Source organism: Schistocerca nitens, chromosome 2 (genome assembly GCF_023898315.1).
Source record: "Schistocerca nitens isolate TAMUIC-IGC-003100 chromosome 2, iqSchNite1.1, whole genome shotgun sequence".
In the NCBI taxonomy this organism is placed as follows: Eukaryota; Metazoa; Arthropoda; class Insecta; order Orthoptera; family Acrididae; genus Schistocerca; species Schistocerca nitens.
Window position 1 is genome coordinate 1,177,407,748 of NC_064615.1, and position 12,774 is coordinate 1,177,420,521.

Sequence of the window (12,774 nt, forward strand, 5' to 3'; positions counted from 1 at the left end):
GCTGTACCTGTACACGCCATCCAAGCTCTGTTTGACTCAATGCCCAGGCGTATCAAGGCCGTTATTACGGCCAGAGGTGGTTGTTCTGGGTACTGATTTCTCAGAATCTATGAACCCAAATTGCGTGAATATGTAATCACATGTCAGTATAATATACAGGGTGTTTCAAAAATGACCGGTATATTTGAAACGGCAATAAAAACTAAACGAGCAGCGATAGAAATACACCGTTTGTTGCAATATGCTTGGGACAACAGTACATTTTCAGGCAGACAAACTTTCGAAATTACAGTAGTTACAATTTTCAACAACAGATGGCGCTGCGGTCTGGGAAACTCTATAGTACGATATTTTCCACATATCCACCATGCGTAGCAATAATATGGCGTAGTCTCTGAATGAAATTACCCGAAACCTTTGACAACGTGTCTGGCGGAATGGCTTCACATGCAGATGAGATGTACTGCTTCAGCTGTTCAATTGTTTCTGGATTCTGGCGGTACACCTGGTATTTCAAGTGTCCCCACAGAAAGAAGTCACAGGGGTTCATGTCTGGCGAATAGGGAGGCCAATCCACGCCGCCTCCTGTATGTTTCGGATAGCCCAAAGCAATCACACGATCATCGAAATATTCATTCAGGAAATTAAAGACGTCGGCCGTGCGATGTGGCCGGGCACCATCTTGCATAAACCACGAGGTGTTCGCAGTGTCGTCTAAGGCAGTTTGTACCGCCACAAATTCACGAAGAATGTCCAGATAGCGTGATGCAGTAATCGTTTCGGATCTGAAAAATGGGCCAATGATTCCTTTGGAAGAAATGGCGGCCCAGACCAGTACTTTTTGAGGATGCAGGGACGATGGGACTGCAACATGGGGCTTTTCGATTCCCCATATGCGCCAGTTCTGTTTATTGACGAAGCCGTCCAGGTAAAAATAAGCTTCGTCAGTAAACCAAATGCTGCCCACGTGCATATCGCCGTCATCAATCCTGTGCACTATATCGTTAGCGAATGTCTCTCGTGCAGCAATGGTATTGGCGCTGAGGGGTTGCCGCATTTGAATTTTGTATGGATAGAGGTGTAAACTCTGGCGCATGAGACGATACGTTGACGTTGGCGTCATTTGCACCGCAGCTGCAACATGGCGAACGGAAACCCGAGGCCGCTGTTGGATCACCTGCTGCACTAGCTGCGCGTTGCCCTCTGTGGTTGCCGTACGCGGTCGCCCTACCTTTCCAGCACGTTCATCCGTCACGTTCCCAGTCTGTTGAAATTTTTCAAACGGTTCCTTTATTGTATCGCTTTTCGGTCCTTTGGTTACATTAAACCTCTGTTGAAAACTTCGTCTTGTTGCAACAACACTGTGTTCTAGGCGGTGGAATTCGAACACCAGAAAAATCCTCTGTTCTAAGGAATAAACCATGTTGTCTACAGCACACTTGCACGTTGTGAACAGCACACGCTTACAGCAGAAAGACGACGTACAGAATGGCGCACCCACAGACTGCGTTGTCTTCTATATCTTTCACATCACTTGCAGCGCCATCTGTTGTTGAAAATTGTAACTACTGTAATTTCGAAAGTTTGTCCGCCTGAAAATGTACTGTTGTCCCAAGCATATTGCAACAAACGGTGTATTTCTATCGCTGCTCGTTTAGTTTTTATTGCCGTTTCAAATATACCGGTCATTTTTGAAACACCCTGTATTTGTCCAATGAATACCCGTTTATCATCTACATTTCTTCTTGGTGTAGCAATTTTAATGGCCAGTAGTGTAATATGTGTAAATAATACGTCAACCTTACACACAATCCGTTCTATATTATTTTAAATATATTTACGTATTGATGTTTCGCAACTATGTGCACTACTCAGAATCAAAGTTAATAAACCTGCTCAACTGAAGAATTGTTATTAAGTTCTGTTAATGATTTTCGTTTCACAATTTAATCATGCCACTCCCGTTGAACAACAGCGCATCTCCTGATATGTACTTCACTTTAAAAGTGTCAACACTGACATGCAAATAAAATAACGCACAACAGCGACGTTAATAATTAAATAGCGCTGCACTGCTTCTTTAATAACACACTCTTTCGTTTACACTGCATCTGTGAGTCGCAACATACAAATGTTCCAAGCAAAGAGATCCCTGGCTCCATCTACAGGTCCGTAACCGCGCACTTTGATACAATTAACAAAGCATTTTACTCACTCCACTGTGCCGTATCAGGCGGCTGCAGTAGAGTGGAACGACCGACTAACAACGGGGAATGACGAAGTTTAAAAGCTGTACATTCAGAAGAGCGTAACTGCCTACTATCAGAAATATGGCTTACATTTTCGCACGGGGTTGCTTTCTGGGGCTGATGTCTTGCAGGTGAAATTTTCTTTGTCCTTAAAATATGAGGTCAAACTGGTGATATTCCTGAGCCGTGCTCGCTCCAAACCATGCGTTTTCTTGAACTTGGCTATCTGCGTTTGGTTTCCCACCGTTGTTGCCGTTATGCCATGGTTCTTCCTCCTTCTACGTGTGGCAGCAGCGATGTGTATCGATATTTGCACCGTGTATCATCGTCGGTCTAGTGCATATAGTTTGCGGCTAGGTTGTGTGCGGCAGTCGGTCGGCTCGTGCGGACCAGGGAGGATATCTCCGTGCAGCACTGTCGGCTGGGTATGCTGGCGGTCCTTGCGCAGTGTCGGAGAGTGTGTGGAGCTGTCCGATCGCTTCGAGCTTCGTGGCTCACCGACCCAGGACGTCAAAGTTGAGTGGTGTCTTAAGCACCCAAGCCACATCCGTTCATGTTGTGTCGTTCGTTTCAGTGGTTCGCTGTTGGGCAGCTTTTCCTGTGAGCAACACCGAGTGATTGTTGTGGTGTCACCGCCAGACACCACACTTGCTAGGTGGTAGCTTTAAATCGGCCGCGGTCCATTAGTACATGTCGGACCCGCGTGTCGCCACTGTCAGTGATCGCAGACCGAGCGCCACCACACGGCAGGTCTCGAGAGACGGACTAGCACTCGCCCCAGTTGTACGACGACTTTGCTAGCGACTACACTGACGAAGCCTTTCTCTCCTTTGCCGAGAGACAGTTAGAATAGCCTTCAGCTAAGTCCATGGCTACGACCTAGCAAGGCGCCATTAACCATTTCAAGATAGAGTCTCACTTGTATCATCAAGAATGCTGTATACAAATGATGGAATAAAGTTAAGTATTCTAGTAGCTACGTACTTTTCTTTATAGCATTCATTACGAATCCTGTTTCAGACCTAAACAAGCCTGCGTGAGTTGACGGTGCCCTTTCGGCTTCCTCGCCTTGTGTCTCGACTGTCTTGTCTAGACACAACAATTGTAGTGGTGAAATCGAGCCCACGTGCGGTGGAATTAACTATATTTGTTCACTACAATTCAAGTGCATCAGCGGAATTTTCTGCCTTGTGGCCGTTAGTGTTCATGTTACCTGTTCTGCCCACTGATGTAAATTCAGGCAGTGTTATTTTTTGGTGTAGTTAACTATATTGCCTTATTTCAAATTCAAGTGTACCATCAGAATTTTCTGCCTTGTGGCCGTTAGTGTTCCGGTTACCTGCCCTGGCTACTAACGTGATTTCAGGCAGTGTCCTTACGTCACCTGTTGTCGCTGTCCAACACAGTGTGTACTTTTGACAGCTTAATACTTATTTCATTATGGATAATCACGACCATAACGGTTTAGCCTTTACATTTTCGTGTACCGATTGGTGGCTAGTAAGTCGTTTGGTCGGTCAGTCTGCGACTGTCTCTTGGTTGGGTTACCGACGGATCGAGTGCACTTGGGCCCACCACCTGTCTCACCTAAGTGAACGTTAATGTTTGGAGGGCAGGCCCCACCCTCCCCTCCAACCTAGAGGCGTCTGAGTGCCGTTGTCTATACTGTCCCTTACATGGGTGTTTGATGGTCTGTTGGTAATCTCTTATACCAATCATTTAAAAGAAAAATATTATTGTTTTATGTAAATCAAGGGCCTTCATCCCGTATAAGTAAGTTTGAATTCTGGCTGAAAGTTACTGTTTTTGTGCTATCTTTTCATTTAGTGCGCTGTGAGCAACTTTAAACTTAAGGGTTTAAGGTATTTTGAATTTTTGGCAAATCAATTTCGGCCCTTCAGCTGCTTAAAAACTTACTCTTAAATTTATTTATTGTCGTTGCGTTGCGTTGCTTTTTTTAGTTAGTGTGCTTTCGTCCACTTAAAACTTAAGGTATTTTTTTAATTTTTGGAAAATCAACTGTGGGTCTGCAGCCGCCTAAAGCCTTATTATCAAAACTTCCCCTTAAGGGAAAACATCTCCTGCCTTAAAAGATTATGGTAATATCTTTTAAAATTTTGAAAAAAGAAGGGAAATTGATGAAATGTATGATGAGATAAAAGAAATAATTCAGATAGTGAAGGGAGACGAAAATTTAATAGTCATAGGTGACTGGAATTCGAGTGTAGCAAAAGGGAGAGGAGGAAACACAGTAGGTGAATATGGATTGGGGGTAAGAAATGGAAGAGGAAGCCGTCTGGTTGAATTTTGCACAGAGCATAACTTAATCATAGCTAACACTTGGTTCAAGAATCATAAAAGAAGGTTGTATACATGGAAGAATCCCGGAGATACTAAAAGGTATCAGATAGATTATATAATGGTAAGACAGAGATTTAGGAATCAGGGTTTAAATTGTAAGACATTTCCAGGGCCAGATGTGGACTCTGACCACAATCTATTGGTTATGAACTGCAGATTAAAATTGAGGAAACTGCAAACAGGTGGGAATTTAAGGAAATGGGACCTGAATAAACTGACTAAACCAGAGGTTGTACAGAGTTTCAGGGAGAGCATAAGGGAACAATTGACAGCAGTGGGGGAAAGAAGTACAGTAGAAGAAGAATGGGTAGCTCTGAGGGATGAAGTAGTGAAGGCAGCAGAGGATCAAGTAGGTAAAAAGACGAGGGATAGTAGAAATCCTTGGGTAACAGAAGAAATATTGAATTTAATTGATGAAAGGAGAAAATGTAAAAATGCAGTAAATGAAGCAGACGAAAAGGAATATAAACGTCTCAAAAATGAGATCGACAGGAAGTGCAAAATGGCTAAGCAGGCATGGCTAGAGGACAAATGTAAGGATGTATAGGCTTATCTCACTAGGGGTAAGATAGATACTGCCTACAGGAAAATTAAAGAGACCTTTGGAGAAAAGAGAACCACTTGTATGAGTATCAAGAGCTCAGATGGAACCCAGTTCTAACCAAAGAAGGGAAAGCAGAAAGATGGAAGGAGTATATAGACGGTCTATACAAGGGCGAAGTACTTGAGGACAAGAAATGGAAGAGAATGTAGATTAAGATGAAGTGGGAGATACGATACTGCGTGAAGAGTTTGGCAGAGCACTGAAAGACCTGAGCCGAAACTAGGCCCCGGGAGTAGACAACATTCCATTAGAAGTACTGACAGCCTTGGGCGAGCCAGTCCTGACAAAACTCTACCATCTGGTGAGGAAGATGTATGAGACAGGCGAAGTACCCTCAGACTTCAAGAGGAATATAATAATTCCAATCCCAAAGAAAGCAGGTGTTGACGGATGTGAAAATTACCGAACTACCAGTTTAATAAGTCACAGCTGCAAAATACTAACACGAATTCTTTACAGACGAATGGAAAAACTGGTAGAAGCCAACATCGGGGAAGATCAGTTTGGATTCCGTAGAAATATTGGAACTCACCTTCCGACTTATCTTAGAAGAAAGATCAAGGAAAGGCAAACCTGCGTTTCTAGCATTTGTGGACTTAGAGAAAGCATTTGACAATGTTGACTGGAATACTCTCTTTCACATTCTAAAGATGGCAGGGGTAAAATACGCGGAGCGAAAGGCTATTTACAATTTGTACAGAAACCAGATGGCAGTTATAAGAGTCGAGGGGCATGAAAGGGAAGCAGTGGTTGGGTAGGGAGTGAGACAGGGTTGTAGCCTCTCCCCAATGTTATTCAATCTATATATTGAGCAAGCAGTAAAGGAAACAAATGAAAAATTCGGAGTAGGTGTTAAAATCCATGGAGAAGAAATAAGAACTTTGAGGTTTGCTGATGACATTGTAATTCTGTCAGAGACAGCAATGGACTTGGAAGAGCAGTTGAACGGAATGGACAGTGTCTTGAAAGGAGGATATAAGATGAATATCAACAACAGCAAAACGAGGATAATGGAATGTAGTCGAATTAAGTCGGGTGATGCTGATGGAAATAGATTAGGAAATGGGACACTTAAAGTAGTAAAGGAGTTTTGCTATTTGGGGAGCAAAATAACTGATGACGATCGAAGTAGAGAAGATATAACATGTAGACTAGCAATGGCAAGGAAAGCGTTTCTGAAGAAGTGAAATTTGTTAACATCGAGTATAGATTTAAGTGTCAGGAAGTCGTTTCTGAAAGTATTCGTATGGAGTGTAGCCATGTATGGAAGTGAGACATGGACGATAAATAGTTTGGACAAGAAGAGAATAGAAGCTTTCGAAATGTGGTGCTACAGAAGAATGCTGAACATTAGATGGGTCTATCACATAACTAATGATGAAGCATTGAATAGTATTGGGGAGAAGAGGAGTTTGTGGCACAACTTGACGAGAAGAAGGGACCGGTTGGTAGGACATGTTCGGAGGCATCAAGGGATCACAAATTTAGCATTTGAGGGCAGCGTGGAGGGTAAAAATCGTAGAGGGAGACCAAGAGATGAATACACGAAGCAGATTCAGAAGGATGTAGGTTGCAGTAGGTACTAGGAGATGAAGAAACTTGCACAGGATAGGGTAGCATGGAGAGCTGCATCAAACCATTCTCAGGACTGAAGACCACAACAACAACAACATGTACTAATGTTTCGGAAATGAAGTGCTAGTCCGACCTCCAGACCAGATGAGAGGAAGCGCAGATGCCAACAGACTAGCTCACTCAAGGTGCCTTAGAATTAAAAAAAATAAAAAAGCGAAACGCGTTGGGATAAATAAATTACACTGTAACAAGAAAAGACGGCTTTTATTTACAGTACAAATATTTCTATTCTCGCTGCGGAGGACGGTCACGCGAACAGATTTGTTATATTTTATTAGATCTGTAGTAATTTTTTGCTCTTCATTTAATTCACTGGCGTACAGACCTGCTAGCAACACGGACACGAATTATTCACGGTGACGACTTTTTATACATATATACAGTGAAGTGCCAAAGAAACTGGTACACCTGTCTAATGTCGTGTACGGTCCCCGCTAGCACGCAGAAGTGGCGCAACACGACGTGGCATGCACGCTACTAAGGTCAGAAATAGTGCTGGAGTGAATTACACAATGAATCCTGCAGGCCTGCCCATAAATCCGTAAGAGTACGAGGGGATGAAGATCTCTTCTGAGTAGCACGTTGCAAGGCATCCCAGGTATGCTCAATAATGTTCATGTCTGGAGAGTTTGGTGGCCAGCGAAAGTCTTTAAACTCAGAAGAGTGTTCCTGGAGCCACACTCTAGCAATTCTGGACATGTGGAGCGTCTCAAGTCCGTCGGAATGCACAATGGACGTGAATGGATGCAGGTGACCAGACAGGATGCTTACGTGCGTTTAACCTGTCAAAGTCGTTTCTAGACGTATCAAGGGTCCCATAAACTCCAACTGCACACGCCCCACACCATCTTAGAGCCTCCACCAGCTTGAGCAGTAAGCAGTCCCCTACTGACATGTAGGGTCCATGGATTCATGAGGTTGTGTCCATACCCGTACGCGTCCATCCACTCGATACAATTTGAAACAAGACTCGTCCAACCAGGCAACATGTTCCCAGTCATCAGCAGTCCAGTGTCGGTGTTGAAGGAGCCAGGCGAAGCGTAAAGGTTTCTGTCGTGCAGTCATCAAGGGTACGCGAGTGGACCTTCGGCTCCGAAAGCCCATATCGGTGTTGTTTCGTTGAATGGTTCCCAGGTTGACACTTGTTGACGGCCCATCATTGAAATTTGCGGAAGGGTTGCACTTGTGTCACGTTGAACGATTCTCTTCAGTCGTTGTTGGTCCCGTTCTTGCAGGATCTATTTCCAGCCACAGTGATGGAGATTTGATGTTTTGCCGGTGTCCTGATATTCACAGTACAGTCGTGAAATGGTCGTGCGGGAAAAAACACCACTTCATCGCTACCTGGGAGATGGTGTGTCCCATCACTCGTGCGCCGATTATAACATTACGTTCAAACTCACTTAAATCGTGATAATCTGCCATTGTTGGAGCAGTAACCGACCTACAAATGTGCCAGACACTCGTAGTCTTATATAGGCGTTGTCGACCGCAGCGCCGTATTCTGGCTGTTTACATACCACTGTATTTGAATACGTATACCTGTATCAGTTTCTTGGGCTCTTCGGTGTGCATATACATACAACAAGTTCACCCCATTTGTGCACAAGGCTTCATTTTATTTCATAAATGTAATTAAAACACCATTAATTTCACAATGACGTTTATGTTTGGCTCAATTTTTGTCTTGGACAAGGGCAAAATTGTCTCTAAATTGATATTCGTCAAGCCGTTCCTACTTTTGCGTTTCCATACCTCAATCTGCAACCCTTTTAGGACCACTTTGTTGTCCGTGTGTTTGTCTGTCGGACTGTTCAAAACCCTTTATCTGAGAAACGAGTAGACGTGTCAAGTTGAAATTTGTCAGATACTGAGGCTACGTTCCCTGTGTGGCGTAGAAAGGTGAAGCTCCTACGTCAATGCAATCAAAAGACACAGACATTACTGCCACATATTTTGACACTGGAGAACTCGTTCATAAAAACCTGCAGGGTGCTTGCTGCTAGTCGAGAGTCATGAAAGGTGGCCAGAAGAGAGAAGTAAAGAGAAAAAAAATCCGTAATTGTTAATTTGTATAATTATATCACACGAAAAAAAAATTGTGGTTTGTTATCCTAGTCTGTGTAAGTCCCTCCGTCTGTTAAGACCACTTTTTTCTCAGGAACAGGTATACGTACTCGACGCAGAATCATGAAATTTGGCAGGAAGAAAGGTATTACAGTACAAGTAAAGGAAAAGAATAAGAAAATTGTTAATCTGTAATCATATCACGGGAACAAAATATTTCTGTTGTTGTTTGTTATCCGACTTCAGACTGAAATTACGACATTCTCGAAAGTCGGGGAATCCCTGGGACCGATATTGTGCCGGTATCAATGTCGATAAGACGTAAAAATCATCTAGATCCTCGATTTCCGGAATGGATTAACTGTACACATAATTAAGTTTGCACGAAACACAAGGTCCGCGTGTCCTCCTCGCACCTGGCCAACTTTATTTTGATTTGTTTTCACTGTGGGAAAAGTTTGTATGCATATACTGGTGGTCTACGTCGACCCAAAGAGGTTAGCGCATTTTAAAGCATCATTTACTAATAACTTACATTTGTTTCGTCGATATAACGATAGAAAGTTAACAGATCTGCTTCATCGAATTTAATTCGCAGTGTCACTCAGTTCTGCATATAGACAAGTTCCAGCTGCACCACTTCCGGTGCATTTACAAGGAAAATGCGAAAGGGATTTTCTAAATAAATCTAGCAATCAGTAAAGCGAGCCTTGAAAGTTGGTATCAAGTTACCAGTTTCCTCATCGTACGTCTTCTTAAGGTTGGCTTTTCTGTAACACCTCCGTGTAATTTGGAAAATGGACAAATTTCTCTTTCTCAGAAAGGTGTTGCCGACAGAATTGTGTTGACCGAAACGATCAACTCACTCGCCGTTGCAAACTATGATACAGATTATACACAGAAGTATGGAAAGATTGGTAAAAGCTGTCCTCGGCAAAGGTCTGTTTGAGTTCCAGAGAAATGCAGATATATGCGAGACAGTGCTGACACTACAAATTTGAGCAAGCAGTAAAGGAACCCGTAAAGAATTCCAAAAATGGCTAAAAATGATTTAGTAAGAAAGTTAGAAGGGCCAAGAGTGAGGCCCCCATCAGACCAGTGATTTAAATGATCAAACTGTATTTACGAGTAATGAGATCCATGCGCTGCTAACTGACCTTTGTGTGCTGCTTGGGAATCAATACCTGTCTCTACGTACATGCAGTTTGGAATCAGATAATATTATTTACACTCTTTGTTGAATTTTAGACTTTTTCTTGCCCTGTAGAATTAAATAAATTTTTTCTTAACTGTGTTACAGGTTTGTGGGCGGAAATGTTTGATAGGTATCATTGGTATTCGTAATATCTGGAGTCATTATTCGCCAGCTGCTACTTCAATTCTGTTTACCATGTAGATGAGGAAAATTCCGCGTTTTGTAACAAATTAAAAGTATTTCTTCTATTCATGCTAGGAATCAACAGTGGTGTGTAACACAAAGAGAGTTATTTGATTACAGATATTTTATAGGATCTTTAGTTGTTCTTGGCACCACCTCTCTCTCAGCGCACGAATAACACAGGACACGAAATTGATGGTGTGGCTACGCCCTCTGCCGGGAACTGTGCTGGAGACTGAGTGCATGTTGTCATGTAGAGGTCAACACTATTCGATGACAGCGTGCTAACGACTGGCTTACCTGGAGAACCGCTCAGTGTTTCAGGTGGTTACAATGATACGAATCCGTTGAGCCGTTTAACAGTTCGTGTGTTGCTATGGCAGAGTTGTCAGAGCGTTTCAAAGTCAGTGCTCAGCCAGCTTTTCTATTTATCAGTTCAGCATATTTCGAGACTGCAATCTTCCGTTACTACGCCTGAACCGGGTAGTAACGAGGATGTTGATACAAGACGGCGAACCTGAATTTGCAGGACACACAGCAAACTTTCTCGTTAAAAGGACGGCAGAACGCCGTCGGCTATTGTTTGTACCTGCAAACATCCTCTTAATAATGCGCCGAAAGCGCTGAAACTTTTTAACTGGCAGCGCATATTGGACTCCACCCACGCCTCCAACTTCTGCCACAGCATGTTTCAGACTTCCGTTTTAATATACTTGGAACTATGGAAGCCTAAGATTCCTACGTCATTATGCACAACTGCTGCCGTCGCGTACTTACTAAGTAGGTTTACACGGCGTAGGAACAACGTCAGAGAACACTGCTCTACAAGTTCTGAGAAGTTGACTCTTACCGTTAATAGCATATGATTTTGTTTATTTTGTTTCACAGAACCCTAAACTGAAGCTTAAATTTGTCATTAGTTTCAGTGCTTCTCCGAAACTGTGTACAGAATCAATGGATATCCGCTGCAGTTGCTAAAAAGCTCTTTGTTTCACTCGCGTCTGGCCTCGGCTTTTATATTTAAGGCTTTTTTTCTAGTGGAATGTGAAAGTAACATTGTAAATTCGTGATGCAATGAATATTTGAATATTTAACGGTGCAATAGCATAGAACTTCCGACATTAAAACCTCTACGTTTACATATGAACTGTGCTGAAAGGACGAAAGTAAAAACTGGATACATTTGAAACTGACGTGCTTGATGATAATGTAGGAACCATGGATGTGTCATGATAACAAAAAAGCGTAAATTTTGACGCATTAGAAGCATTAATACGCTTTAACGTTAAAAGTAATCATATTTTGACATTTTCGATACTTTGTATTGCTTTTTTTACCAATGAAGAGCAGACTGCAGATGATTATATTAAATCTAGCAGTAACTGTCCCACCGCATCTTTAAAGAATCGAACTGTCGTGTATAAAATAGCTTCCAAAATTTGATTACTTTACAAATGAGTCCATATGTTAAACGTTAGACACTGGATCAGTATGCTCCGTTTTATGAAAACTGAGAGCTTATACCGTCATATCCCTTGAAATATGTGCCGTACAATATCCTATCGTAAACAAATTCTGTGAACGATATCTGCAAAATGTGTTGCGAACAGATTTAGTGTTAAAGGAATAATAAATTAATTTTTCTTGCCTGATGCTGAAGTCTTCCTGCAGGAACAGCAAAAACCTAATACTGTCCGCAATAAACTTTTTCCCTTCATTATTTTAAGTACGGTTTTAACGAGAAAATTTTTTCGAAATGGTGTGGATTTACGTGTAAAGCTTGTTGCAAGTCGCTCAGTGCTGCCATTCTCAACTGCTGGATGAATACAGCCTGAGTAATCTGTACAGTGTGAGTTCCGCTGCCTTAGACGTATACACTGTTTGTGGCGTTAATGCTGGAGTTCGTGTGTTAAACCTTTAACGTAGGATTAAACCTCTCAATGAGTAGACTGTGAAACTGTTTAAAATTTATACACGTTTACAGTTTTTATGTAGGTATTATTGAATGGCTGAAACGTCACACTGTGTCATTTTAAGGTTGCCTATCTAATGGCTTTCAGAGCAAAAAAATTTAATTTCCCTAATTTGATATGATTACTGAGTAAATTTAAAAATTCAAAATGCTTTCACAATTTGCTCATTAAGACAGTAAGAAGTTAAAGGTTAGCGTTTAGCACAATAAGACAGGTATAAAACTTACAAACTGTGTATACGTCTTGAGGCAGTACAACTCGCAGTGCCCAAATAACCGAGACTATATTCAGTTTTTGAGAATGGGAGCACTATCGGTGAGTAATACGAAACTAATAAAATCAATTAGAATTTCGCAATCTTTACCATAAGAGTTTACATGCATAACGTGAACTATTTAATCATTTGTAACGTAATCAGACGTCTGAAGCTGTTTCATGCACAGGAATTTGATTATTAAAGGAATTAAAAATCGTGTGGCAAGGAGGGAGGGGGGGGGGTCGAGTTAG